An 11,143-nucleotide genomic window follows, 5' to 3' on the forward strand; every position below is an offset into this window, starting at 1 on the left:
AAAATTAAGAGCTAAAAATTAAATACTAAAAACTAAATGTTAAATTTTTTAATTTGAAAAATTATTTGACAAAAAATTAAATACTGAATTAAAATAGATTGTTGATATATACAAAATTAAATTTAAAACTTATTATTTTTAAATTTTAACTTTTAATTTTTATATTGTAATAATGGCAACAATTGGCAATGATGGTAAAGATAAAGATACAATGGTTGTGATGAAGGTGGAACAGTATTGCAGTAGAGGTAAAAAAAAAGGATAACCGGACTATACCGATGATTGTAATTGTGGTCGTTATGACAACAGCGTTGGAACATTTTCATAATATATTTATATATACTTAAATATATAATATAGTTATATGAATGATTAAAGAGATGTGACTTTTGGGTTTAAACCAAAAAATGTAACCATTGAGATTAAACAAAAAAGTGTGTCTTTTGGATTTAAACTATGGGGTGTAACCATTGGATTTAAACAAAAATACATGATTCTTAAATTTAAAAGGTGTCACTTTGAATTTAAAAGACACAACATTTGGTCTAAGAGACACAAACACATGCCTATATAAAGGCAAAATGGGTTGGCATTTAAAAAAAAAAAAAATTCCATATGAAATCCATAGAATATCCATAGAATTTCTCTTTAACATTCATATTATTATTTTCCTCCATACTTGGTAGATTAGAAAAATCCAAAGGTATTCGCGATCTGATTTTGTTCTTGCATAACGTAGTCAAACATCAGTCTTTAGACTGGGCTTCATTGTGTCTTGGAGGCGAATTCGCGAGTAACCTGGAGCATACCATATTCAACAGAATTGGTGGGGGCGAATATCGTCTTAAGAAAAACGACGTTGTAACGCGCCTTGAAACAATACTAATTATTTTATCTCTTTTCATCTCATTTACTAAATTTGCACCAACAATTTTAAGACGATATACCAAAGAGATGGGAGCACATTAATGTGTATTTGGAATTATGTACAACAAGTAAGGCTGAATTCAATTTTATTTATGGTATAAAGTGGATTGAGAAACAAGGTATGCATTTTCTATATATGTGCAATTTTATATGATAATGATAATGAAAATCAGATTACCAGGTATGAGTTATTTTCTATTATGTTTTTGAAATTAGTATTATATGAATAATTGCATGCCTATATCTGTTGTGTCTTGGTAAGAAATTGTGTGTCTATAATTGACACGTAATCTTCAAGGAAAAATATACTTTTCATATGCCATAAAAGAAACTGTTACAAATAAGTTATGCGTTTTTAATTATAATTGTTATTTTAAATTTTGCTTTCTCTATTGCATGATAAATATAATTTTTGTTAGTATGTGTTTACAATCAATGAGATGTAATTCAGAAAATAATTTGTGACTTTCTGTATTCGGTGACCAGAAGTTGGGTCAACTAAAATTTCTGCCACATTTTGCATGTTATTTGTGAGGCATATGATGTAATTATTTTATTTACATATTATCAATTTACTTGAAACTTTTAAGTTTTGTAAGATATTGTTATTATGATTTGTTTTAAAGTTTTATTAAACTGTTTATATAGTTAGTCTATATGTTTGTGTATACATCTGGAAGTTGATATGTATGATCTTTTCATAAAATGACTCTGAAGTTGGAAAAAGAAAGGCACAAATATTTGAAAAACATTTTCTGGAAGTTTTCAAGAATGTGTTTTTAAAATCAGTTATGATTTTAATTGTTAAAATTAAGGTATGATTTTTGGATTGTGATTTCTTGAAACCTGAGAAAATATAGAGTACATGTTATATACTTGGTAAATTTTCTGAATAAATAAATTAGAATTTCTAATTTATGTAACTTGGATTTGAATGAAAATTTTATATTAATTGGTCAATTTATGATTCAAAACAAATACAAGCACAAATCATGAAACTTAAGATATAAGAAAGTATTAGTTCTAAATATCTTTTGTATTGATTGCTTATGTCCCACAATTTAATTTTTCAAAATTATTGAGAATGGTTAGTTTATAGGTTAAAGTGGGTATCTAGTTCTTTGAAAGGATACAAAGGCGTCTATTTGAACACTTAGCATTAAAACTATGGCTTAGAGTAAATAAAAATTACTCATAGTGGGGGTTTATTTCTTAGAATTGAAGAGATGGTTCTTAGTCTCCTGTAACAAAGGAGATGAAATGACATGGTATTTTTGTCACTGATTTTTCTTGAATTTTTGAAGATGCAAACTCATCATTAATATGAATTGATAGTTATGACAGTGATTGTTAGCCCGGATATGTTGATCACATCATAAACTGTGGTAATACATAGCTATGTAAGAGTTTTATCTACGTGATTGTAAATTATCTTAAGAAATACTTGCAAGGGATTTGATGTGAGATCGTCAAAGAGGATGGGTCTTAAGCTTAAGTAATATATCACTCTTGGTGGAAACTCGACTCAACGCTTAAAGAAACATCAAGTCTTGAGTTCAATATGAGTCCAAGTATATCATATATCGTGATTGCAAGCACTTGAATTTTTTTTTTTTTATAACCATTCCAAGGTATATAGTGATTAGGACCTTTAATGCAAAAGAGGAGGTTAAGCTACTTAGCTCTTAATAAGTTTACAATAGTGAGTTAGGGTACTTTAGTTACAGGGTTTAGAGCACTAAATCAGTAGCTCTAAAAGAAGCACTAACGAGCTGGTAGCCAACAAGGCAAGATGAGGAACATTTGCATATACGATGCGTGTGTTTCACGCACTATGTAAAAAAAAATATATAAATCCCGCTCAAATGTAAAACAGAGGTATTGATGTTCCATTTTCAAGATTTATTCTAGCTCTACCAACTATAGATCTCTCCTCCACCGTCTCTCTCCTTCACCGTCCAGGGTCTTCTTCCTCCTCCACCGTCTGACGTTGGCTGTCTCCCTTTTCTCCGTCTTCCCTCTCTCGCTCTGAATCTGCAGATCTGTCGTCCACCGTCACTTTCCTCTATCCTCTGCCGTCACTCTCCTTCACCGTCCGATGCTTTCTCCCTCCTCCACTATCTAGCGTCTTCCTCTGACTTGGATTTCTACGTTTCTCCAGGTCAGTTTGTCACTGTATGTTATGTCCTCTCTGTTTCAATGTTCTTATACATATATATATATATATATACACACAATAGGAAATCTGTGTTCAAACAAATTTTTAATACCAAAAGTCATTATTTTGAAAATTTGTGTTGAAATAGATTTTCAACACAGATGTTCAACACAAATTTTTTAACACAGAATTTAAGTACTCCAAAGCTCAATCTGTTTTTTGGAAAGTCAATCTTTTATTTTGTTTTGCAATTTGTTTGGAAACTCATTCTGTTTTGCAATATGTTTTTTTGTTTGGAAATTGTAATCAAATTTCAATACCAGAGCTTGCATCATGAATTGATTTTTAGAAGGAAAAAAAAATATTGAAAGGGTACTCCAGAGTTGTTTTTTAATACCAAAAAAATTGCTTTTCAAAAGCAAAACTCATTATGTTTTTTAGACTTGCATTGTTGATGAAGAAACAGAGATATCATATGGAATGTAAATGGTTGTTGATGAATATTGGACTGTAATTTGGACTATAATTTTTGAATGAGTAGAAATAGAGATTGATTCGAATAGTGGTGAGAATCCTTTATTAAATGAGAGTGAAGAAGTTGAGGAATCTAAGAGGGGTATATGTTTTAGCTCAAAACAAGAAGTGTACACATTTTATGCCAAATATGCTAAACATGTTGGATTTTTCAAAGCTTATAAACACACAAGTTTGTGGCGATGATGGGGAATCAAGATAATTTGGGATTGAATGTTCTTGATTGGGAAAGAGAACCAAAAAATCAGAAGTAAACCCTTTAAAGCCATCTCTGTCCACAAAAATTGATTGCAAAGTAAGAATACGAGCGACCTGACAAAAGGATGGGAGATTTATGTTAACCACAGTTAACCTTGACCATAATCATGACTTGATTCTCACCGACTCATGTCATGTTGCAATGAATACGAAAATTTTACTCATGTGAAGAGAAGATTAAAAATTAATAATCAAGCAGGGATTGGGGTGTCTAGGAATTGTAACTCAATGGTTGTTGAAGCTGGGGGTTATGAGTCATTAACATTTGATGAGCGGGATGCAAGGAATTACATTAACAGAGCTAGAAGATTAAGACTTGGAGAAGGAGATGCCGATGCACTTCAAAAATAATTTTTGAGGATGAACGCACAAAATTCGAGTTATTATTATATGATTGATGTTGATACTGATTTTCGCATTAGAAACTTGTTTTGGGCAGATGCAATGAATCGGGCGACTTATTTGACATAACTTATCTCACTAACAAATATGAAATGCCATTTGCTCCGTTTATAGGAGTTAACCACCATGGACAGTCGATTTTGCTTGGTTGTGGGTTGTTATCTAATGAAGACACTGATACATTTGTTTGGTTATTTAAAGCATGGTTAAATTATATATCAGATCATCCTCCAAAAGCTATAATAACTGATCAATGCAAAGCTATGCAAAATGCTATTGAAATTGTCTTCCCAAATACTCGACATCAATGGTGTTTATAGCATATAATGAAGAAAATTCCAGAGAAATTGAAAGTTTATTCCCAATATGAATCCATGAAATTGACTTTGCAAAATGTAGTGTATGACATTTTCACAAAAAATGAATTCGAGATGAGATGGAAAGAGATGATTGCATAATTTAATCTTTATGAGAACCAGTGGTTGGGGATACTATATGATGAACTACATTGATGGGTTCCGGTCTATGTAAAAGATATTTTTTGGGCTGGCGTGTCAACTACACAACGAAATGAGAGCATGAATGTCTTTTTTGATGGATATGTCAACCCAAAGACTACATTAAAGCAATTTGTTGAACAATATGAAAATACCTTGAGAAGTAAGGTAAAGAAAGAGAAGAAAGCTGACTTTAAGTCTCGATACAAAGTGTTTGATTGCCTAACTATGTATGGTTTTGAGAAATAATTTCAAGATGCCTACACCAATGCAAAATTCAAAGAAGTGCAAGCAGAGATAAAGAGACTAGTTTATTGTCAGCCGTGTCTTGTGCGAGAGGAGGGTTCAATTTGCACATATTTTGTGAAGGAAGCCATGATAGTTTTTGAGAAGATGAAGCATATGGACTTTATTGTGTATTATAATTCGACTGAATTTGATGTTCAATATATGTGTCGGTTGTTTCAATTTAGGGGCATCATGTGTACTCACTCACTCGTTGTGCTCATTGCAAGATGCATAAATGAGGTTCCAAATAAATTCATTCTACCACGATGGAGAAAAGATTTGGATAGAGGGTACACATGTATTAAAACCACATACACTGGCTTTGGGGATGATTTCAATGCAAAAGTCTATAATAAGATGAACAAAAAATTGATTGGCATTGTACAAGTAGCTGAGAATTCTGAAGGAAAAATCTGAATTATCGACCGTGGGTTGGATGAAATCAATGCAAGAGTGATAAAAGATGATGAGGGTGGTGGGAGTAATATACCAGCTTCAACTAGTAATGTGCCACCTATTACTAGTAATGTACCATCTTCCCCGATTGGGAGCATTAATAAAAAAGCAATCAGTAATACGAAAGTTGTTTAGTCCTTTGGTTGCTCGCCGAAAAGGTCGTCCAGTTACGAAACGAAAGGTCACAAAAGTAGATCAAATAGTCAATCGGTTGAAACCAAGCAAAACAAAACATAACAAATCAAAGGTAAATTTCATGGTATTCTCTATTTATTTTTCAATACTGTATCATTTCTCTCTATTAAACTTATAATTTATCTCTATTCATTCATCATGGTTAATATAAGGTACCAAGGTGCTTGGAGCTCAAGCTCAATCTTAACCTCAACCTAGTGCACGTAAAGTGCTTTATCTTTGTATGGTTGGCATGCAAAATAGTTTGCATATGCTGGTACGTGTACATAATATGAATTTACATCGATCAGTTTATTTTATTTTTCAATAATGTACATAAAACTATTTTTTTCATGTCATTGTAATTCAATAGGGACAAATGGTAAATGCAGTTGGAGGCAGACCAGGAAGCATGGACATTATGAGAAAACAAAGTTTGATGACTACTCCAACTCAGATTTATGGAGTCGACACATCTCTTACCCCATCGGAATGTATTGGAGGCACACCAGAAGTTATTGACATGATGCCAACTCAACAATCCATGAGTGCTACAAATCAAATTTATGGAACCGTATCATTTTCTTTTGTTGACTTCAATGTACAAATGGACCGAAATGAGTCTCATTTTCGTTAGTTGAAAACTTGTAATTTTAATGCATTTCATGTGACTTAACTTGGAGTTTATTTTGTAATGGGAGTAATTTAATGCATCTTGCTTTGTTACTTGATGGAGCATAATTTATGAGATTTATAGAAATTTGATGTTGGTTTGTTGTTATATTTGCTGTCTAGCTCTATACAGATGTGGATGAATTGGTCTTCTTTGGGAATGTTTTATGTTGCAGGATCGGACTTGGAGCTAAAGTAATGTGTGTTGGTTTATTTTTGTTGAAAATATGATAAAAATCTGTTACAAATCTGATTTCAAATAATCTGTGTTAAAAAATGTGTAAAAAATCTATATCCAAAAATTTGTCTTCAAAATTTATGTTGAAAAACCTGTATCCAAAAACTTGTCTTCAAAATCTGTGTTAAAAAATCTGTGTTCAAAATATTTGTTCAAAAATCTGTGTTCAAAATCTGTGTCCAAAAATCTATCTTCAAAATCTGTGTTGAAAAACCTGTGTCCGAAAATCTGTATTGAAAAACCTATGTTAAAAAATCTGTGTTCAAAATATCTGCTCAGAAATCTATGTTAAAAAATCTATGTCCAAAAATCTGTCTTCAAAATCTGTGTTGAAAAACCTGTGTTCAAAATATCTGTTGAAAAATCTGTGTTGAAAAATTTGTCTTCAAAATTTGTATTCAAAAATCTGTGTTGAAAAATCTGTCTTCAAAATCTATGTTCAAAAATCTGTCTTGAAAATTAGTGTTCAAAAGAAAGTGTTAACAATCTGTGTTAATAACCTATGTTCAATTATTCTTCAAATAGACAAATAGATAACAACCCGTGTTCAATCATTCTTCAAATAAACAAACAGATAACAACCTGTGTTCAATCATTCTTTAAACAGACAAACAAATAACAGATTATATCTTCATACTTCTCAAAAAAAACTGTCATATATTATAAATCTTCATACATATTATCTATTTCAATTTCTAACTTTCATATAAATTATTACATCTTTATAACTAATACAACACCAACTTTGATTTATGTTTGTCTGTAATTTTTGCATCCGGGCGCTCTAAACTTGAAGTTGTTCGCTTTGAAATCGAAGTTGTTCGGTGACAGTTAGTATATTGCCTGTTTGTACTTGTCCTTCATGTTTACATTGTGAATTTGTAGTGGAGCACAATCCAGTAAAACCACCATAATCATAACAACAATAAAATAACTTTTTTTTTGTTTCGCTGTCTCAAAAATTCGAATAGTTGTTTTTTTTCCGACATTTAGGACAATTTTTGTTGCAATATGTCAATTGATCTGAGGTACTGTCGCTGATACTTGAAGTTGATATTTACAAAAATATGAAGCCAAATCTCAAACAATTAGTGTACAAGTCTGAGGTATAATTCTAAAACCATGTGATGTGATCTGTTTTTTAATTAGGTATACATCTTGACTTCTTGAAACAAAACAGTGTATTTGAAGTGAATTGAATTCTTGAACCAACAATTGAAACAACAGTTGAATTCTTGAGATAAACAACAATTCTAACACTAATCCAGTGCATATACACCCTTAATCTAGTCCCATAAATATATACATGCACATAAGATATTTATATTTTCTTGAGTCAAAATACCACCATCCATTCCCATATTTTCTATGATTGGCCTGGCACTAATTCCTCTGTTTCAATGTGCCTGGATCAAAGAAAAAGGTTTATTATAACAGAAAAACAATCATTTTTGTCTCCATAACTCTAATATCTCTCGTGAAGTAACTTAAAGGTAACTGGGTTGTCCAATAAATCACAGTTATACATAATCATATGTTATTATATGGTTTATGTTATTTTCTTGATTGATTTGCAGACAAGGGACCCAATGTTTGATTAACAAAGCATGTCAAAGTGGAAGACTGAGAGCCCAAGTAAATACTGAGTTTATGAATGGCCATCGGCTTCAAGATATTGTATTCTAGCATAAGGTTGTAGGTTGACAATAATCTACTCCAAACATGTCTTTAATCCTAAATTCTACCTTTCTGTTGTGGCTTTAACAATCATGGATTGAAACCTGAAAAGTTTGATCAACAGATAGAAATTTCATGTCCTCCTATAGATGCCACCACAAGACTTGAACCCGATAATTACTTGACACAGAAAGACATGTACTTAGAGATTAATCAAGACAAAACTTCAAACATACTCGTGATCCAACAAAAGAACTAGTCTCATTGTCAACCATTGTACATAGGACCTAATTAAATCAAAGCAAACAATTCCAAATCAATATCCCCAAATTTCATGCATTTACCAAATGTGATGTTTGAATTCAACTTTTGTTGCTAAGCGATGCAACTTCATCTTCCCTTATTCTTCTCAAAAGTTTGATCAACAGATAGAAATTTCATGTCCACCTATAGAAGCCACCACAAGACTTGAACTCGATAATTACTTGACACAGAAAGACATGTACTTAGAGATTAATTAGGACAAAACTTCAAACATACTCGTGATCCAACAAAAGAACCAGTCTCATTGTCAACCATTGTACATAGGACCTAATTAAATCAAAGCAAACAATTCCAAATCAATATCTCCAAATTTCATGCATTTACCAAATGTGATGTTTGAATTCAACTTTTGTTGCTAAGCGATGCAACTTCATCTTCCCTTATTCTTCTCAAAAGTTTGATCAACAGATAGAAATTTCATATCCACCTATAGAAGCCACCACAAGACTTGAACCCGATAATTACTTAACACAGAAAGACATGTACTTAGAGATTAATTAGGACAAAACTTCAAACATACTTGTGATCCAACAAAAGAACCAGTCTCATTGTCAACCAATGTACATAGGACCTAATTAAATCAAACCAAACAATTCCAAATCAATAGCCCCAAATTTCATGCATTTACCAAATGTGATGTTTGAATTCAACTTTTATTACTAAGCGATGTAGCTTCATCTTCCCTTATTCTTCTCCTATTTGTAAAATTTTAAAACATTTACAAAAAAATTATATACATTTATCCTCAATTACCTAACAATTCATAGGGCAAATCAATTCATAGGGCAAACCCTAGTATCATCAGTCACAACGCCCACCACTAAAGCTAATCCAATGTAAAATTCGGGCAAATCAAAATCAAAATCAAAATCCTCCTAAACAGATCAACTCAAAATCAAAGTCACAAAAATCTCAACAAATCAGCGCATATATATATATATATAGAGAGAGAGAGAGAGAGAACTGACTTGTCAAGAAAAGATAGAGAGTCGAGATAAACGAGTTCTGCAGGAAGACGGAGAGAGACTCGGTTATCGTGAATGACTCGATCGTCGTCGTCGTAAGAAGCGACAAAAAACAGTCCGCCGATCGTCGTGACTAAGGAACAAGGGAGGCTCGGTTAGAGAGAGACTCGATCATTACTGAGGTTGGAGAGCTGCGCTTGTTGGGGAGCTCGTCGAGAGAGAGAAGGAATGAGCGAATAGCAAGAGAGAGAGAGAGAGAGAGAGAGAGAGAGAGTTTGAAAATGAATGTTTGAAAATATGTTTGAAATTTGAAATCAATGAGAAAGAGAGATAAAATGGTGAGTTAGCAACAGTTTTTCTACGTTGGCGCCACGTCATTAGTGGTCTATTAGTGGTGTTGAATTAGTGGTCTGAAGCATTTTTGTATGAGTATAAGAGGTGGTGCTGTTTTCTATGAGTCCAAGGACTTGACTCTAGAGCGCTCATGAAATAGGATATAAACACAAGGTCAATCCACGTGTCGGCTTTTTGAATTACCTAAGACGAAGAAAATTTGTGTGTGAGACGTGTCCAGTTAATCGTATAAGATCACTAATTCAAAGACAAGTCTACTATGCCATCTTGATTAACATGGATATGTTTTCACTAAGTAAATGATTCAAATCGAAAGATATCTTCATTTATGCATAAATTTTCCTAATCTATCTAAGTTGTTATTTGGGCAAATTACACAAATAGTCCCTATAGTTTGGGGCTTGTGTCACTTTGGTCCCTAACTTTTCAATTGTGACACATTTGACCCTGAATTTTGAATCTTGTTCCAAATAAGGACAATTGAAGATATCATTAGATTTTTCAAGGATAAAATTGTCAATTTGATAAAATATAAACTAATTTGACAAAAATAAATGTCAAACAAATATTTTTGAATTTTTAAAAATTAGTTCTACCTACTAAAACTAAAATTATGTAAAATTGATAAATCTTTTAGACATTTATTTATTTTTTTTACCAAATTAATTTTTATTATGTGTTTAAATGATGATCATGTAAAATTAATTTTAAAAAATTAATCATGTAATTTTTATTAATTTTACATAATTTTATCATTGGTGGATAAAAATAATTTTTTTTAAATTAAAAATATTTTTTTGACATTTATTTTTGTCAAATTAGTTTATATTTTATCAAATTGACGATTTTACCGTTAAAAAATTTAATAATATTTTCAATTGTCCTTATTTGGAACAAAATTCAAAATTCATGGTCAAATGTGTCACAATTAAAAAGTCAGGGACCAAAGTGACACAAGTCTCAAACTATAGGGATTATTAGTGTAATTAACCCTTGTTATTTTCATATATTTTGAAAATAGTGGGAGAATGTTGGAACATTATATGAATGAATAAAGAAATGTGACTTTCGGATTTAAATCAAAAGGGTAACCTGAGTTTAAACAAAAAAGTATGTTTTTTGAATTTAAACCATGGAGTGTAACCATTAGATTTAAATTAAAAGACATAACTCTTGGATTTAAAAGAGTTTTGAATTTAAAGGATACGATCTTTGGTCT

Source organism: Camellia sinensis, chromosome 4 (assembly GCF_055761805.1).
Source record: "Camellia sinensis isolate YWXY chromosome 4, ASM5576180v1, whole genome shotgun sequence".
In the NCBI taxonomy this organism is placed as follows: Eukaryota; Viridiplantae; Streptophyta; class Magnoliopsida; order Ericales; family Theaceae; genus Camellia; species Camellia sinensis.